Below are 12481 nucleotides of genomic sequence, written 5' to 3' on the forward strand. Positions count from 1 at the left end.
GGGAGAAGCAGTCATGACAGCCAATTACCTACAGAACAGACTGTCAACCAAAGCAACAGATGCAACACCTTTTGAATTATGGCATGGGAACAAACCCAACTTAGGACATAGATTGTTTGAATCAAAAGCATATACATACATACAAAGAGAATATACATACAAAGAGAAAAGAAATAAACTGAACTGCAGTTGTGAAGAAGAAATACTCTCTGGATATACACTAGGAGGAAAAGGATGCAGAACTCAGTGGCCACTGGAACATTGAGAATAAGCAATGCAGTATAATTTGATGAAAGGCAAAAGCCAACCACATGTGAAGTGCCATTAATTGGACCAAAGATCCAGAAGCTTGGAGCTAAACCAGCAAACCAGAAGGGAAAGCAGAAGCTTAGCTTTTTATAATTTTCAGTTTTAATTTGAACCTAATAATTGTGGTTTTTAATTCAACTTAAAAAAAATTAGTTTTTAAAAAAACTTTTATTGTATCTGTGTCTATCTTATTTTTATGAGCCGCCCCAAGCAGTAGTGCACTGAAGGGGTGGGGTATAAATATTTTAAATAAATAAATAAGTTGAGCCACAAGTGAAACATTTACAGAGAGGTATTCCACCCTGGAGACTCTCCTACATGGCCAGAAATCCAGGAACTCTGCACATGGGAAGACATTGAAAGACTGTTAACATGTGAAGCTAAAAATTGGAGGAAAGCTGCAGAACAAGAGATAGAATCTTTACACAAAAATAAAACCTGGACACTTGTGGAACTACCTGCTGGAAAAAAGTCAGTAGGATGCAAATGGGTCTTCAAAATCAAATACAATACAGAAAGAGGCTACAAAGCCAGACTAGTAGCCAATGGAAATTCTCAAAAGTATGGTAGAGACTATGATGAGACATTTGCACCTGTCATGAAGCATACTTCACTAAGAACACTTCTTAGCATAGCTGCAGCAAGAAAGATTCAAGATGATCACCTAGGTATGAAAACTGCATTTCTGCATAGAGAAACAGAGGAAGACATCTGCATGGAGCAGCCACCACAATCTGAAGAACCTGGAAAAGAGAGTCTTGTATGCAAACTCTGGTAAAGCTTTTATAGCTTGAAGCAAGCTGCTAAAGCATGAAATGAGAAGCTGAAGCACATATTACTCAAAGAGAGATTCACGCAAGGAAAGGCTGACCCCTGTCTATATTCAAGATTCAAAAATGATAGGTGGATTTACATTTTTACTTAAGTTGATGGTTTGATCATTTTCTATGAAAAGAAACAAGACAGTCATGAGACTGTGAGGCAGCTGGAGTAGGAGTGAAAGAACTAGGAAGCATTTCCTATTATCTTGGCATTCAAATAGAAAGAGAAGAGGATGGAAGTTCTCTTCTCAACCAGAAACAAGATAAAGGATCTCCTAGAATGCCTGAAACAGACAGAAGCCAATGAGGTCAGTACACCATTGGAGACAAACTTCCAGAAGCAAGATCAGGACAGTGAGCCATTGCCAGACAAATGTTCATACAGAAGAGCAATCGGGAAACTTCTGTACATAGCAACAGTCACAAGGCCAAACATAGCTGCACCAGTGGGAGTTCTGAGCAGGAGTAAGTGTACCAACCAAGAATGACTGGACTGTAGTCAAAGGACTGGGAAGATACCTGAAGGGTACAATGTACTTCAAACTCATGACACCAGAAGCAGCAACTCCAGACTAGTGGGATACATGGATGCAGATTGAGCTGAAGACAGAGCTGATCACAAGTCCACAAGCTGTTTTTCCATGGAAGCGAAGCTATCATTTGGACTAGCCGGAAGCAGTCAATTGTTGTGCTTCCATCCACAAAAGCGGAGTACATATCAGCTGGCCAAACATGTCAAGAAGCCACATGGCTACAAAAGTTACTGTTAGACTTTCGAACTGATGAGGCAAAGCCAACTGGGATATTTGAGGACAACCAAGGGTGCATCCAACTCTCTCTGATGTAAAGGACTATGTCTCAAGCAAAGCACAAAAATGCAAAGCACCACTATTGAGAGGCCCAAGAGAATGGGCTAGTTAAGCTGAAGCACTACCCAACTGAAGATATGATAGCAGATGGGCAGATCAAGCTACCAAGAGACCAGTTCCAGATTCTTCAAGAGAAGATGGGAGTCGTGAATCAGTGCAAAAGACAATGAGAAGGGGTATTGGAGATGCAGCTCCTGATGGCATCCACTCTTAGCACCAGCAACCCTATTGACCACTAGGGGCACTAGTGGTAGAGATAGTGAGCAAGGGAATCCCTTCTCTAACTATGCTTTCTCTACTCTACTTCCCCCTTGTTAGACTGATAGTGTCAGGTTTCATTCTCTCACCTGGGACTTCTACACACAGCAGGCTTGACCACGAGTTTACTGGGTGGCTTTACTGCAAACTCGAAGTTGTCCCCCAAAATTGACGCAAATAGTGGATTTTTTCTCCCTGATATAAATCGGGCTGAACTCTAACACACAGTAAAAACCAGAATTGTGTGTGAACTGCTCCCCGATAACTCACAGGGACTTCAGGGTAATTCTGGCCGATATGTGAATGCACCCCCTCCATTCTGGAGGAGATGCGAGTAAAAGGGCTTTAAAAGCCCCATGTGAAAAACTTTCTGGAAAGAGGGATTTATTTCTTCTCCCTTCCCCCTCTTCCTGTATGCAGCTAGCAGCAAGGCAAGTATGCCATATCTATCTCCTAAATAAACTTTAACTCCATGTCTCCAGACAACATTAATTAGTAGTGCTTTCCTTACCTGTGTACTTCCACTGCAGCTGGAGAAGATAAAGAAATCTCCCCCCCAAGCTCTCTAACAAGAGATAAACTGCATTTGGTGTGTGGGTGTAGCCTAATGACTGAAAAGGAAATGCTACCTACAGAGGGGTTAACAGGGAACAGAGAAGTGACAGGGACTGAAGTGGGTGCTTAATCCATTTCCAAACACTGTTCCTCCACTCCAGATTGAGCCCATCCCAGCATCTTTCCCCCATGCTGGGTTTCAGATACACATTTAGGCACAGACCATGGGTCCGTGGCCTCATGCCTCCTGGGTGGGGCTCCAAAAGCTCGGGGGGGGGGCTCCTCAGAGTCCCGATGCTACACCATTATTTCCCTTTCCCCTCCACTGCCACCGTTCGCCTGCTCCACTCCACTCACCCACCCACCCACACTGGTGGCGGTGGCAGGCCTCCTTGGCCAGCAGGCCGGCCTCCTCAGTCTGCGCACATGTGCAGTAGGAGTTATGCAGTGTTGCATCTCATGACATCTCAGGATGCGAAACTCCATAACTCCTATTGTGCACATGTTACAACAAGCTTCCCAGTGTTGGGAGGCTCCTCAGAAGGCACTGCGCACTTGAGTGGTGCTTTCAGGGACTTCCAGGACCTGCGAGGCCCCAATACCCCACCACTCGCAATGGCTCTGTGACAGAGCTGGTAATCAACTGGGCAGCCAATCTGGCCACCCAGGAACGACTGAGCGATCATTTGCGGGGAGAGAAGGTCAAACCCGCTCTCCCCACAAACCCTCTTTAGGCTCTTCACACTGCTCGTGTGAAGAGCCTCATAATGTACTTAGAACATTCCAGATGTACAGATGATGGTACATGTGTGGCTTTTGTCTACATCAACAGTCCTGCATCTTCTCCTTCCCCCGCTTCTGATAACTGGAGGGATGCTGTCCTGGGGGTGGATAGGGTTAGTTGTTCTCCCCCTGCTAAATATAAGAGAATCACCACTTTACAAGGTGCCTCCTTGCCCAGTTACCAGGGAATTTAAATCAGTTAGCATTTAATCAGTTAGCAGAATTTAAATCAGTTAAACTCTCAATTTAAAGAGAAGGTTTTTGGATTACTAAATTTCCAAGCATTTTAAAAAGCAAAATCTATTTAGAAACTATGGGGAAGAGCTTACCCAAACCACAAAGTAGAACTTTCTGATATTGAACACCACAAACTTTGTAAAACCTTCAGCTAAGATAAGGCCACACTCCCCCCTCACTCCCCCCTCCAGAAAAAAAACACAATTAAATGAAATTAGTGGATTTAGTAATAATCCACTAATTATTACTGTGTGATCCCACCTCATGATAATTCAGCAGTGAATCAAGACACAAGAAGAAGCAGGTAATATGTGTTCACCCGTATCCAAAACTACAGATTCTCTTCCCAGAAGTTTCCTAAAAACTTCCTGCTTGGTTAAATTTCCTTCAGGATGGTCTTATCAGCAAAATAGTGGTAGGCCTTAAGCCAATCTGACTGAAATAGTAGGCCCTTAACCCTCTGAATTAGGCCTTTTAACCATATATATTGACTCACACTTTGTTTTATGAGCCCTCTAGAGAACAAAAGCACCCAAATCTTGAAACCCCAACTCTGTTAAGGGATGGAAACCTATAGGAGTCCTTGTATCCTTCTTTTTCTCCTTCCTTCACTCAGGACACACAGGCCTTGAGCAGCAGCCCTCTCCCCACCTTCCCAGGGCCTGTTCTCTGGCCACAGTAGAGCTCTGAGGAGCTGATATGAGCTCTTCTTCCTCTTTTAATAAAGTTGTATCATGTTTTAATGATACTGATTAGTGTCTGTCTCTTTTCCTTAAATTAAAAAGGGCATTAGGCATTCTTTAACAGGTTCTTTTACTTTCAGTAGGATAACTTTGAGTAATGTTCCTCATTATGACAGTCACTGAGGCATGATCGGTGTGTAGAGCCTTAAGGGGTTCTGCGGGGAGAGCGGGTCAAGCCTGCTCTCCTGAGAGACAATCTTCTGGCTAGCCCTGGGTGGCTGGATCGGCTGCCCACACAACTACTGGCTCCATCATGGAGCCGGTAGGGGCGGTGGGGGATTGGGGACCGCCTGGCCCCCGGAAGTCCCAGGGATGCCCTGTGCAAGTGTGCGGGGCATTCTGGGGAGACCTTTGAGGTCGGGAGGCTTGCTGTAGCCTCCCTACTTCCTTCTAGAATTGCAGGTTCAGTTATCAAAATTTGGAAAATGCATGTGTACTCCAGCTCAGCATCTTCTTTCTCAGTGCTCTGGTACATACTTCCAGAGAAAGTAAACTCCAGCAGGAAGGGTTTGCAGCAAGGAAACTCCAGAAACCATTTCCAGCCAGTGCCAACAACCTATTATTGTGGTGTAGACTAGGGATGTGCACGAACCGGTCCGCAGGCCATGTTGGAGGCCTGCAAACCAGTTCGCAGGTGGCCCAGTCCGGTGGTCCAGAGCTGGGGTGGCGGCTGTTTGTTTGTTTATTTATTTAATTTGTACACTGCCCCAAACTTTCGTCTCTGGGCGGTTAACAATAGTATAAAACAAGTTAAAATATATACACAAAACTTAAAACAATTTAACAATTTAAAAATCAGCCATGAATTAAAATCTTAAAATTTTAAAGAACAGAAACAGCTTGGGTGAAGATGTGGGTTATCAAATGCTTTCTAAAAATTGTCAGAGATGGGGAGGATCATATCTCAGTTGGGAGCGCATTCCACAGTCCCGGGGCAGCAACTGAGAAAACCCGTCCCCATGTGGCCACCAGCCGAGCTGGTGGCAACTGGAGATGGACCTCTCCAGACGACCTCAATGGGCGGTGGGGATCATAATGAAGAAGACGTTCTCTTAGATACCCAGGGCCTAAGCCATTTAGGGCTTTATAAGTTATGACAAGAACTTTGTATTTTTCCCAGAAACCTATGAGATGACCCAGAGACCAACCTGGCTGCTGCGTTCTGTACCAACTGAAGCTTCCGGACTACGTACAAAGGCAGCCTCATGGAGAGCGCATTGCAGAAGTCAAGTCTGGAGGTTACCAACAAATGTACCACTATTTTCAGGTCGTTCATCTCAAGAAACAGACGCAGCTGGCGTATCAGCCGAAGCTGATAGAAAGCACCCCTGACCACCGCCTCAATCTGAAAAAACAGGGAGAGGTGTGCATCCAGAAGTACTCCCAGACTGCGAACCTGTTCCTTTTGGGGAAGTGTGACCCATCTAGAACAGGGAGATCAAAATCGTCTCTAGAGTTCTGACCCCACACAATAAGTACCTCAGTCTTATCTGGATTCAGTTTCAGTTTATTCTCCCTCATCCAGCCCATTACTGCTTCCAGGCAAGCATTTAGGGAAGTTATGCCATCTCCTGAAGAAGTTGACATGGAGAGCTGCAGGAGGGGTAAGTACAACCCCCCCCCTTAACGAGCCAACCCTCCGGCCTTGGACCGCGCCTCCACAGTCTGTGCACATCTCTAGTGTAGACTGCCCTTGAACATGGAGTTTGTACATGAGAGCCAAACTGCCTGTGAATATGAAGGTTTCATTTCTTACGTATGGCCAAGTGAAGCTTCCATATCCATTGGCAGCTTGGCTTTCATGCAGAACCTCCATATTCAAGAGCAGTCTACAACAGAATGATGGTTTCTTGGTGCTGGGGGGAATGGTTTTTAGATTTTCTTGAGGTTTCTTCTTTAGAACTTCTAGCAGGGGGTCCTTGGTCCCAATATTATACATTTTTACTCAGTAGTAAGCCCCAGATAAATAAATGGGGTTCCCCCCTCAGAAGGGTTGCCTCCTTCTATTCATTGCTGAAGGCCTGGGTGGAAGTGGTGTGGAAGAGAATGAGAAGTGGTGAGGAAGAGAACCTACATTCTTGCCTAGGATTTCTGCTGGTCCTGATTCCTATGTGGGTTTATTCAGAAGTAAGCTCCAGTAGAATCAATGGACTTACTTTCTAATAATCACATGAAACTGATTGCCAAGAAATTTAGCACTGACAAATGGCAGTAGTTTTTCACACAATGCATAATTAATCTATGGAATTCTCTGTCACAAGATGTGGTGACAGCTGGATCGCTTTAAAAGGGGTTTAGATGAATTCATGGAGGACAAGTCTATCAATGAAGCTCTTCTCACAACCAGTGAGAAGAGCTTTGGGGCTAACTGCTAGGAGAGCGGGCTTAGCCCACTCTCCCCGCAGACAAGCAGCCGCTCGTAGATAGACAGCCAGACCGGCCACCCACACGACTGCTGGCTCTGTCATAGAGCCGGCAGGGGCGGCAGGGATCAGAGGCCGTGTGGCCCCTGGAAGTTCCAGGATGTCTCGCGGGAGCGCGCAGGGCATTCTGGAGAGACCCCCAAGCCCGGGAGGCTGCTCCTCAGGAGTCTACTTGTGTGTTGCCACATGCTGTGGCAACACACGAGCAAAAAGATGAGATTAACGGAGCGCTCAATCCGTTAACCCCGTCTTAGGGGAGGGGTAGTTAGGTGGGCTAGCCGCCTTGGGAGCACCGGGCTCGCCTGCAAGCCCATTGGTTCCCACGATCCCTGAAAAGCGGGCTAAGCTCCCTTAACCCGCTTTCCAGTGATCGTGAGAATAGCTTCAAAGGCTACTAGTCTGAGGGCTATAGGCTACCTCCAGCCTCAGAGGCAAGATTGCTCTGAATATCAGTTCCAGGGGAGTAACAGCAGGAGAGAGGGCATGCCCAGAGGCATCTGGGCTTCCCAAAAGCATTTGGTTCACCACTGTGCGAAACAGGATGCTGTACTAGATGGGCTGTTCTACTAGAAGGCTGCTCTTCTGTTCTTATGTACTTTTTACTTTATAAGCAATTGCATGTTCAGGGCTTATAATCACAGAATGTTGAAAACACTTCTCATCTTAATTATACTGGCACGACTGTGCAAGTATAATTATAGGGAGATGGGAGAGAGAAGGAGAGCTGGGTCTACTTTGGGTGGCATTTACTGTACATGTGTGCCACAGTATTTCATTCTAACTGTAAGATTGGTTCACCCATATCAAAAAGCCTCACAAAAACGCTACTCAGATCGACTGTGCCATGTAAAAATTGTCGTACAGATCAGCTCACAGATACACATATATATGGGAAGATTCTAAAGTTCTATGAGAAAAATGTTTCCTTACATAGCTCTACAATCCAGAGCAATCACTATTGTCTTTATGTCATTTGGTACTCTGAATAATCTTTTTGGAGATGAGCCTGTTTCATATTTTGTATAGGATTGTTTTGTATTTTAAGTTGCTATATATCCTTAATGGCAGTGGCATTGGCCTAGAAGCAAATACATTTTCTGCAGCACTTTTAGATTTGTCTTATAGATGATCCCTACAAACTGGAAGCCCCCACTTCTATCTGATTCAAAAAAAATAAATCTAGATTTATTTACTATTGATGCTTAAGCCACTAGAAATCTAACTTGTATTTCTTTCTCTTTTAGCAGTAGAGCAGAATACCGTTTTTACAAGTGCTCTGCTTCCTGGTCCAGTTCAAGAGAGGCTCGGGGTAGACGCACATGAGGTGCCTAGCAGGTGCAGACTGAAATGCCAAGCTCTGGAATGCCTTTCCCCCCAGCAGCGGCATCTGGGTTTATTACTGACAGGTTCCTTATTATTATTATTTTTGGTACAGTCCCTTGGCTGATTGCTTTGCTGACTATGTTGCCAGCCACAGCAAGCGCCTCAGGGATTGCAAAAAAGGTTTTGCTCCTCCTCCTAGTGATTGGCTCTCTTCAAGCTAGCTCAAGTTGGCTCAGTGCTTTAGAAAGCTTCTGTGCAAAATAAGATCTCCCATCAAGTCTCTTACTTAAGGGGGTGGGGGGAAGAAAAAGAAAACCACATGCCCCTGTGTCTTTTTGTAAAGTGAATGTGTATGGTTTGCAGTTATTGTAGCTTTGGACTTTAAGCCACCCCATCTGGTGGTGTTATCTGCCTATGACAGAAGGTCTACCTCTTGCTGTTAGGAAAAAAACAAAAACAAAACAAGTATTTTGATTAAACTTGCATGCACTTAAGCCATTCCTTTGAACCTTTACAATTTGGCACAGTGCTCACTGACTATGAATGTCCTCATCTGGATTCAACAAGTGGGACAATGTAATGCACTTAAATCCCTTAACTGGAAATTTCTTGCCTTTCATTTGTTTAGCCACAGTAGAGAAAAGACTAGTCACAAAACTTTCCTCTGTGCTTTAGAAGGCTTCCCCTTTGAAGTAGCAACAACAATAATACTGTAATAGAGGCAAAGTCTGCTCTTCATACCCTGAACATATTTTCTTCTGAAGAAACACGTCAAAATTGCAGTGCTAAAGAAGGACTGGCTAACTTGGACTGCTTCTCTTCTCGGCTTTGCGTTGAACTTTTCTCGGGCAGCCATAAATATGGAGATACCAAAGAGTTAATTTGTGTTTTTAAACCTCCTTCCCAATATCCTCTCTCATTCCTGCATGAAACCCCCATGTCCAGACATCAAATCAGTAAACCCTGTTGCCTGTCAGAGAATACAATGTCAGGCCATTAGTATGTTAATAAGTCCGGAGGGTGACAGGTGGCCTACTAGACAGCTCAATTAAGCTGCTCATTAAACACACGCTAACGAACAGCCAAGGCAGGGCCTGAACAGCACCATTCTGTAATGACATGATGTCAGAGTGAACAAATGAGGAAAAATAACAAAAACATTACAGCAGTGACAGACGCCACTAATAAGGCCTCCTTGCACTACATCAGCCCTCAAATCAATGAGCAACAGGGATCAAAAACCTCGACCCAATATTCTCAGGGGACTAAATGCAGCAAGATTTTGGATCACATTTTTTAAAAAATAGAAAACTAGAAATTATTACAGAATGCCACAAACTAACAGTTGGAGAGGGGGGAGAAACACAAAGAAGAGAGTTCCTCCCTCTTAGGACAGTCACCAAATAGGAAAAAAAGTATCCTTGTAGGGCTGAAAAATAATTATTTAATGGGATCATCACTGAAATTTGGATTGCATTACATCTTTTGTACCCTTGAACCTACAGGTGTGAGTCATGTACCGTACCTGCTCAACCTACTCACTTGGCAGAGGTCACACCAGCATTTAAAGAGCAAGTAGCTAACTTCTCAAGTATAGATTGCTACTTATTATTTTTTTAAAGGGTGGGGGACTTCTAGCAGCTGGTAAAGAACTCATTTTCAAGCAAGAGGCTTCCTATGTAATAAATTCAAGCACCAAGTAGTACTGATTCCAACATCGCTAAACTAATAGGCTGCTTGACCATTATAAGATCATGATCTTAGCTCTTCTACTATATGCAGAGCTGTATTAAGTTAGCAATTGTTACCCCAGTATGTCTCCAGAAAAATCTAGCTCAGGATTTACACTAATAACTGCAATATATAAGTCCTTATCACGCATCCTGGAACTGGACATAGTATACCCAGCTACCGGACAAACAGGAGTGCACCTGCTAGTCACGCCCACTGGTGCTGATGTGGTCTGTGACTACAATCTCTGTATCTTCCAGTACAACATTTGCCAGTCAAGCGTAGTGCTGAACCTAGAGATACTTTGGCCCTGTAATCTGGAATTCTGATTTGCCAGCATTCCAAATCACAGATTCAGCAGTGCCCTTACCAGACAGACGCTGTACCTGGGGGGGGACACAGAGGAGCATGGCCACAGAGTGGATCAGCATTAAAAATAAATAATTTTTTTTATAAAAATTGGCGGGGGGGAACGGCCACCACGCATGTACAAATGACCTCTGCAAGGCCCTGGGTCATGCCAGGGCTCACAGGGGCCATTTACACATGCACAGCAGTGGCCAAAATGGCCACCATGCAGACGTACATAGGCCTGAATGGGCCAAATACAAGCATTTTCCCAGGCCGTGACAGTGAATTAGGAGGCTGGCAGGGGAGGGGGAACCTTCACAGACAGACACACACCCACGGTCTACAAGAAGTCCCCCAAAGGGGCTAGAGGTATTTTTAATTTGTTTTTGTTTTTTTAAAATGTTTTTTAAAAATCACTAACTTGTCCGGACCGGACTGGGCGGGGGGGGTTCAATGGGGGCTGGACCAGACTTGGCCAGTCAGGTTCGAGTCCAGTCTGGACTCGAATCGAACCGGGCCAGCTGGTTCCGTGCACATCCTTAGTGGAGAATTGAGCAGCAAACTCACCAGGGCAGTAGACATGATTGCTCCTAAGCGTCCTCTCTGACCTGCTTCAAAATTGGCCCCTTGGTATACAGAAGAACTACGGGGGCTGAAGTGGTGAGGCAGACAACTGGAGCACAAGTGGAGGAAGACTCAACTCGAATCTGACAGATTACAACATGGAGCACATTTAAAGATCTATGCTCTGGCAATGTGGGCAGCAAAGAAGAGATTCTTTTCAGTCCGTATTGTGTCTGCAAGTTCACATCCAGCTAAGTTGTTCAGGGTTGTGAGAAGGCTAGTAAGTGCTCCTCCTGCCTTGAATCAGAACTTGAAACCATCAATTACTGGCTGTGACGTGTTTAATGAGTTTTTTGTGGATATAATCTCTCGTATTCAGGCCGACTTGGATTTAGACCACACAATTACTGCAGTGTCTGAATTGGAGGTGTCCAGTGACTCCTCTTATGTGGTCACGCTAGATCAGTTCTAGTTTGTGACTCGTGAGAATGTGGACAAGCTTCTTGCTTAGGGACTATTGTTCTTCAAAATCTGAACTTCGGTATGGTGTCCCTCAGGGCTCCTTATTGTCTCCGATGTTGTTTAACATCTACATGAAACTGCTGGGAGAGATCATACAGGGTGTTATCAGCATGTTGATGACACCCAAATCTTTTTCTCCATGTCAGCATCAAAAAAAGGCATAACCTCCCTAAATACCTGCCTGGACACAGTGATGGGCTGTATGATAGATAACAAACTGTCTAGATAAGATGGAGGTACTTATTGTGTGGGGTTGGAACTCAGGAGATGATTTTGAATTGCCAGTTCTGGATGGGGTCACACTTCCCCATAAGGAACAGGTATGCAATCTGGGGGTGCTTCTGGACACAAATCTCTCCCTGTTGCCCCAGGTTGAGGCAGTGGCTAGACGTGCCTTTTATCAGCTTCAGCTAATACGCCAGCTGCGTCCATTTGAGATAAATGACCTAAGAACAGTAGTACATTTGCTGGTCACCTCCAGACTTGACTACTGCAATGCACACTATATGGGGCTGCATTTATATGTAGTCCGGAAACTGCAGTTGGTCCAGAATGCAGCAGCCAGGTTGGTCTCTGGGTCATCTCGGAGAGACCATATCACTCCTATCTTAAAAGATCTATACTGGTTGCCGATAAGTTTCTGGGCAGAGTACAAGGTTTTGGAGATAATCTATAAAGCCCAAAACAGCTTGGGCCCTGGGTATTTAAGAGAATGTCATCTTCGCTATGAACCACGTCTCCCATTGAGATCACCAGGAGAGGTATGTCTGCAGTCTAGTGGATACTTGAGGACGGGCCTTCTCCATTGCTGCCTGAGGCTTTGGAACATGCTCTCTGCTGAGATAAGAGCCTCCCCATCTCTTACAACTTTTAAAAAAGCAGTCAAGAAATATTTTTTCACCCAGGCTTTTAATTAGATACTGTTTTAATAGTTTTATAATTTTTAATAGTTTTAATGTTTTAGATTGTAAATTGTTGTAACGTTTTAACCT

The 12481-nt window shown here is 44.6% G+C and overlaps 1 long non-coding RNA gene across 1 annotated transcript; it reads left to right on the forward strand.

Moving 5' to 3' along the window:
- Positions 1-5412: 5412 nt before the first annotated feature.
- LOC128348761 (uncharacterized) lies at positions 5413-10808 on the forward strand. Its single transcript, XR_008318298.1, has 3 exons — positions 5413-6179; positions 8243-8333; positions 8950-10808. It is a non-coding gene; the product is annotated as an uncharacterized LOC128348761 (long non-coding RNA).
- Positions 10809-12481: the final 1673 nt, after the last annotated feature.

This window comes from Hemicordylus capensis, chromosome 3 (genome assembly GCF_027244095.1).
Source record: "Hemicordylus capensis ecotype Gifberg chromosome 3, rHemCap1.1.pri, whole genome shotgun sequence".
In the NCBI taxonomy this organism is placed as follows: Eukaryota; Metazoa; Chordata; class Lepidosauria; order Squamata; family Cordylidae; genus Hemicordylus; species Hemicordylus capensis.